Source organism: Apteryx mantelli, unplaced genomic scaffold (assembly GCF_036417845.1).
Source record: "Apteryx mantelli isolate bAptMan1 unplaced genomic scaffold, bAptMan1.hap1 HAP1_SCAFFOLD_20, whole genome shotgun sequence".
Taxonomy (NCBI): domain Eukaryota; kingdom Metazoa; phylum Chordata; class Aves; order Apterygiformes; family Apterygidae; genus Apteryx; species Apteryx mantelli.
In genome coordinates this window covers 93,672-99,971 of record NW_027118553.1, presented here as the reverse complement: position 1 = coordinate 99,971, position 6,300 = coordinate 93,672, and positions in this window count along the sequence as shown.

Sequence of the window (6,300 nt, the reverse complement as noted above, 5' to 3'; positions counted from 1 at the left end):
GGAGATTTGCATGGCATCCATCTGGTGTTGCAAGCTACAAAACTGCTGCCTACGCTGGACTGTTCTGTCACAGTGTAGTAAATGTAGCTTTCAATGAGAGTCCAAGAGCCTCCCACTGTACATGGACATGTGGAATATAAATGATAGTTGGTGCTGTCCTTTGGGCTTCCCGGATGCTGGTGTCCCAGTCAGTGTTGAGCACAAGCAGCATGACACAGGCAGGAAAGCTGAGGGCAGGCACTGTCAAAGGAGCCTGGCTATGAGTCATAATTTCCAAGTTCATTTTGTAAGAGGTGACAACCTTCCGCCTGTCTGAAGAGCTCCCCAGCTCACAGCCTGCTGTCTTGTTTCCAGAGGCTCCTTCTGACCAGGTTCCTTGCTGGGGAAGATCAAGGGTCATTGCCTGCAGGTGGTACCTCAAGCACACAAGCAGACAAGCCTCTACCCCATGACCAAGGCAGCAAGCATCCTTTCCCAGGATGCATTTCACTTGGCATCTGATCAGATGAGCAACACTCAGGCAGTTCTGGTCCCCAGGGGGAAAATGCTAGCAGTAGATGTGGGCCCTGACTAGACATTACTGGTAGATGACCACAGAGGCAGCCATCACATAACCGAAAGGGAGATAATCCTCTTATGTGGCAGATGAGCATCCAACCACGTAACATGTCTGTTCATAGTTTAATGGCTCTCAGGTGCTTCTCCTAAAGGTCCAGATGCTGTAATAGAGGGATGCCAAACACCAGAACAGTTTTCTGGCCTAAAAGTAAAGAGGAACAGAACAGCACCGAGTCTGTTTATGCTTTAACTTTCTCCTTAAGAAAAAGGCACAGATGTACAAATAGAAGTGTTGAAATGCTTTTAGTGCCTGCAGTGCGGCACTACAGGCTGCAGCATTGTTTATATTTAGTAACTGTACCCAACTAAAGGAAATGTTTATATGAATCAACAAGTGCACAATAACTGTTCCTCTTAAGTACAATGAAAGAAAGGAAACGCATTTCTTCCTCCCACCCCCCCCCCAAAAAAAAAAAAGCAGCGTTACCAAAAAGTAGGCTAGGAGAAGGGCGTGAGCTGCAGGCAGGCTGATGCAGAACCACCTCCTGGGAGCTACAGAGTCTTACGAGGAGACAAAAATCACTGTCTGAATGAGACCAGCAGGAGCTCTTGCCACGGAGAGAGGTTTATGAGCAGCATCTTCCAGCTCCCTGAGCTGCCAACAACCTGCTGAGTGTTGAATCGGGAATGGAAAGAATGGTCATGCACAACATCTTCATTAGATGTCATTCAATCTAAAAGAAATGTGGATTTTCAGGCAGAAATAACAGGAGACACATTAAAACCAGGCCACCTCCTTGCCCTGAGTTCCAAGCATCCTTTCCCAGGATGCATTTCTCTGTGTGTCTGATCAGATGAGCAACACTCAAGCAGTTCTGGTCTCCCTCCACTCACACACTTGATTCAATGAATCCTATGCAATTAAAGAAGTGAAAAGGTGCCAGTGTGCATCCTTCTTCTGGGGAGGTGGTGCTAGCAAACAGAGCAGACAGGCCCAGGGTAGGAGCTGCCAACTTCTCCAGAGTACCTTTGCCTGTAGCCTGGCTCTCCTGCTGTTTAGAGCCCTGGCCTGTATCGTCCTGGGTGGCAATTGGCATTTCTAGAACAATAATCAGAAAACAAGATGTTTAAAAATAAAGTTACCAAGGAAGACAAAGATATTAGCAATTTATTCTTTTCTTTCCCCCTTACCACCTCCCCCCTCTTTTTATTTTCTTTTTTTTGGTTAATACTCTCCATCCTCCAGCAAGTAGTAAGCTGTTCTGTGATCAGGACAACTACCAAAGCCTGTTTCCTGCTGAGTCATACTGTATCTCCCCTGAGCAATCCTGCCGATCCCCACCATGGCTGCTGGTCTCCACCATGCTGGCGAGGCAAGTGGTGCTTCTCACAGCACACAGGGGCATTGGCCAGCCAAATGCATGCAGGGCAAGGGGTCAGGTAGACAATATGGGGGAGAATTACAGCCTTCTCCCTCAGCACCCACCTGTCGGGATCTCTTCCTCACCCAGACACTCATTTTCATGATGCCTAGACTTCAAAAACATGGAGATCTCTACATTTGCCATGTTCAGCTGAAATTGGTCAACAGTTAGCAAAGAGGTGGGAAGGGGAGGAAGGAGCAGAACAGCATTTTTAGGCAAAAACTTAACATGGGCATTGAAACGCAGGAGCTGTATGCAACAAACTGCAAATTGGATAGGTAAAGTTACAGCATTATCACCAGTACATATATGATACTTCTTTTTGTTATTTCACTCATTCCAGTGGTTTCATCTTTCCTTGTGTGCTGTCTTCTAACCCAGACTGCAAATAAACTCTCTAGTGATCTCGCTGTCGTGTTATGAAACACAGTTGTGGGCAGCATTTCTTTTTGCCACCACAGCGCTGCAGCACCTTTGCTGGCTCAAGCTAAAGGTCCTGGAGACATAACTGAGTTCAGCAGGTCAGAAGATTTTGTGGCAAGCACAGTAAGAGCAATGGAGAAAAATAACTGGGACAACGTAACCTCACTTTTCAGCTGTGGGTTTGAATGACTTCCACACTGAAATATCAAAAGATTAACATAAGCTTAGTGGCCTAGAGAGAAACAAATGCAGACATTGGTTCAAGTTTTCTCTTATGCTGCTTTAACAAACTCTTTCTCACTTTTGTTCCCACTACATAATTCACTACTGTTTTAACAATCCTGGAAGCCTGAAAGGCAAAGAGGCTACACAAATCCATGCAGATCTTTTACCTAAAAGGATAGCCAACACATTTCCTTGGTCTTGAGTCACTTAAGGAATAGCATGGACTAAATCAGTGCACATTAATCTTTTGTGGATCTTTTTGGTGGAGGAAGAGGAGGCTGAGTCCTTCAATTTGATCAGCAATAACAACATACTTTATTGGAACTCTAGTACTGAGTTTCACCTTCATGCTTACTTCTTCTGTGTATTGATATAACCCTCCGTCCCTGACAAACTTTCCTTTACTTTCTCTTCTCCCACCCCTCACTCTTACAACAGCCAAGGCTGTTTACAAGGACCTGTGGTGGAGTGCAACTACCCCCACCCCCATCTCGGGCCCAAAGTGCGGTGGAGCACAGCTACCCCCTCCCCGTCCTTATCGCAGGCCCCAGCTGACCGCAAATAACTGACAGTGCCCAGGGCTGACCAGGAGGAACTAGGCCATACTGGTTGCAACTGGTGAGGCCAGAAATGGGCATGAGATCAGCAAAAAGGGGGGATATTTTCCCCAACACAGCATGAGGTCAACAAAAAAAGGTACATCTCCACACCAAGTATTGTATGACCGTGAGTCAAACTCCGTGCCCATAAATAGCGCTGCAGCCTAGAGCCTGTTGAGCTCTCCTGCACGGCAGCAGGCTGCACAGCGGTGAATCTCCCCTTGAGTTGGGACGCCTCTCAAGATTACTCTCCGGGAGTTAAGGGAACCTCTGACAAGAAACCGTTGGAGTGGTAAGAAACCGAGACTCGGGCAATAACAAATGTGCAGTAAGATTCGCTTGCTATGACTACACTGTATCTCCATCTTCAATAAATCTCTTTGCCATAAACCTAGAGATAATAATAATAATAATAATAATAATAATAACCAATAACCACCCCCCCAGCCCCTCTGACAGAGTCACATTGCTGGGAAAGTCGCTATGAGGTCACTTGTCTCTGCAAGGCTAGCACTTGGCTAATGGCTTGGGCATTTGCTTGTGAGGTCACTTCTGCCTGAGTCCCTGGTAGGCCAGCAGCAGGCAGATGGGTGTGGAAACAGATTGTGAGGTCTCCTTGGTCAGAGTACCTGGTAGGGCAGCAGCACGTTCATGGCAAGGGACATTATTTCAAGGAAACTTGTGTCTCTGAAGCCCATCGGCCATCAGCAGGCACCTGGTGGGGGTCTGGACTGGTGAGGTCACTTCTATCTGAGCAGCTGCTAGGCCAGGAGAAGGCACATGGCTTGGATGTTGGTGGTGAGGTCACTTCTGGGGTTGGTGAGTGTGCTGGGAGGAGGGATTGAAACCTGCAGAACTCTACAGCAACACAGAGATGCAACTAACAAGTCAAGCAGAAGTAGTTAATACTATTGCACACCACCTGACACTAAACGAGATGCTCATTGCCAGCTGGGCTTTAGCGTGCTGGCAGCTCTTTGGAGGAGTGAAGGCCTTGTGGAGAGGTGGTCTTTGGAGATGGGCAGGTGTGTTCTTGGGAGATGACCATCAAGGGGCTGATGCCTTTGTGTGCCGGATCCCTTTAGAGAAGCAGTCGCTTTGAGTAGGCAAGCCAAGGGAAGAGTGCCCTGCAAGGCCTGCGCAACCCTTGTCTCCCTTCCCGTTGGAGTCTCTGCAAGTTCCTGCACCATCCTGCTGTAGTGTGAGCTTTGTGTGCTGCAGCAAGGAAACGAGAGAGCACCCTCCGTGTAGGCATCAGTGTGCTAGGTGTGGTGTGGTTAGGTGCTGCCACTGGTAAGGCGCTGTTTATCGCTGAGCTTTGGGTGGGTGTGAGGAGCCCCATTTTAGCCTAGATGCATTGCTCAGAGTACCTGGAGTCAAGGGAGAGGTGGTGAGCACAGCCATCCTCTAGACGACCTCCCAGCTTTCGGGCAGGCATTGAGGACTCTGTATGCTCAAAGCATATATATCCTGGTGCTGTCACTTACTCCATAGCACCTGATAGGCCAGAGACAGGTTCATGACTGCACTGTTGATTCTGAGATTGGTTCTTCCTGAGTAGCTTGTAGGCCAGCAGCAGGCACAGGTTCATTAAAGTGGCTGTGAGGCCACTTCCATCTAAGCAGCTGATAGGCCATCAGGAAGAACATGGTGTGAAGATGAATGCAAAGTCATTCTGTCTCTGAAGATGGTAGGCCAGGAACAAGCTCATAGTTTGTATTTTGCTTGCCAGGTGCCTTCTGCCTCAGCCCCTGGTACTCCAGAAGCAGACACAACTCGGCTTTGTGCTTGTGAGATTGTGGAGGAATGGTTAAGGTAGTGGTTAAGTGAGAGAGGGCATGCTCTGATTGGGATGAGCAATCCCGTCTTCGGGGTAGAGGAAGGAATCTAGGCCAAGGCAAGCGAGCCTGCTGAAAGCGGCCTTATCTAGGCCAAGGCAAGCGAGCCTGCTGAAGCCTGCTGAAAGTGGCCGTATAGCGGCCTTGAGCACTACAAAAGAAGGTATTCACAAAACTGGTAAACAAGTCTGGACGGAACTAGGTTCCATAAATGTCGACGGAGCGTGGACAGCAACCTTGCACCAATCATATATCCGCTTTATGCGTGTGGACAGAAACTGTAACCAATCATGTAACTATTGCTAGCGCATGCGTATTGCTTGTCGATATATATACTTTGTGTAAGCTCTAATAAAGGGAGAACGACCATACTCATATTGAGACTCCGTCGTTACTCCGGGCCCGTTCCCCCCACTCCGACATGAGATCACTTTTGCCAGAGTACCTGATGGGCCAGCAGCAGGCACATGGCTGGGATGCTGATTTTGAGGACACTGCTCCCCAAACACCTCTCAACATCATTGACACCTGCATGTGGACGGTGAAGCAGGACACTCTCAGGCCTTTCCTTTTGGGGGCGATGTTTGTCATAGCCCACTTTCACCCAGAGGCCATGATCAACAGCCTCCTGCAGAAAAGTGTGCCTATGGACAGGTATGTGCTGTCCTGCACCTACTTCCAGAGGTCCTCCCAGTGCTCCTGCAGCAGATCAGCTCCCCACTGGGGAAGCAGATGCTTTTTTCTCCAGTGAGCACCCGGGGAAGGCTGTTCCTCAAGGGGCACAGGACTGACGACAACTCTTGCAAGTAAGGAGCAGAAGGGGCAAAAGAAGGGGTTGGCTTTAGTTCACAAACCAAAGCTGTGTTTGTTCACGGCAGTGTTGGACCACTTTGGCCTCTTCCCCATGGAAGAAGATTGTAATGGTTGTTTGAACATCTGTTTTTCCATGGAGAAACACGGCATAATCGAGCTCCCTTGGCTCGTGCTGAGTGGTGCCATTTCATTCCCTTGGAGGGAGCAGCAGATCATTTCTGGGAGCAAACTTCCTCCCAGCCTGATGGCCTTGCTGGGAGCCGGGCTCTCGATCGTGGTGGAGCCTGTGCTGACAGGAGAGGAGCTCTGGGCTGGCCTGCATGGGAACTGCTGCAGATCCTGGCAGATCTTGGGGTGCTGCATTTTAATGCCCTAAAGACTTTGCTTGTTTAGTTGGTGGCCTTGCAAGGTGTGACTGAC